Source organism: Corvus brachyrhynchos, unplaced genomic scaffold (genome assembly GCF_000691975.1).
Source record: "Corvus brachyrhynchos isolate BGI_N302 unplaced genomic scaffold, ASM69197v1 scaffold21, whole genome shotgun sequence".
Taxonomy (NCBI): Eukaryota; Metazoa; Chordata; class Aves; order Passeriformes; family Corvidae; genus Corvus; species Corvus brachyrhynchos.
In genome coordinates, this window is record NW_008236924.1 from 374286 (window position 1) to 374685 (window position 400).

Genomic DNA, 400 nt, shown 5'->3' on the forward strand with positions numbered 1-400 from the left:
CAGTTGGCAGAACGCGTGTGGAGGCGAAAAGGAACGCCCCGCGCCGCGCTCGGGAGCCCCTGGGCGCTGGGGCAGCGTCCCGCCACCGAGGTCCGCGGGCTGCGCCGTCCCGGCTGTGCATCCATATGGAAACGGGTAGTCAAGGAACACCAGAGACAGACGAGGGAAACTTAAGGCACCTCGGCATGAGCTGTGTTGCAGTCTTGGTTTCCAGCTGACAGCAGGGACCCAAATGGAAAAAGTGCCACCACCAGAGGCAAATCACTATCAGAGGTCTTCATCTGATCCAGTAAATTACTCTAAGCAGCCATTTCACAGGAAAAATTCTTTGGACTATTTGCTAATAAGACTGAAATTGCTTCCTGCAATCTTATATTAAATATCTGCAATTGGAGAGATA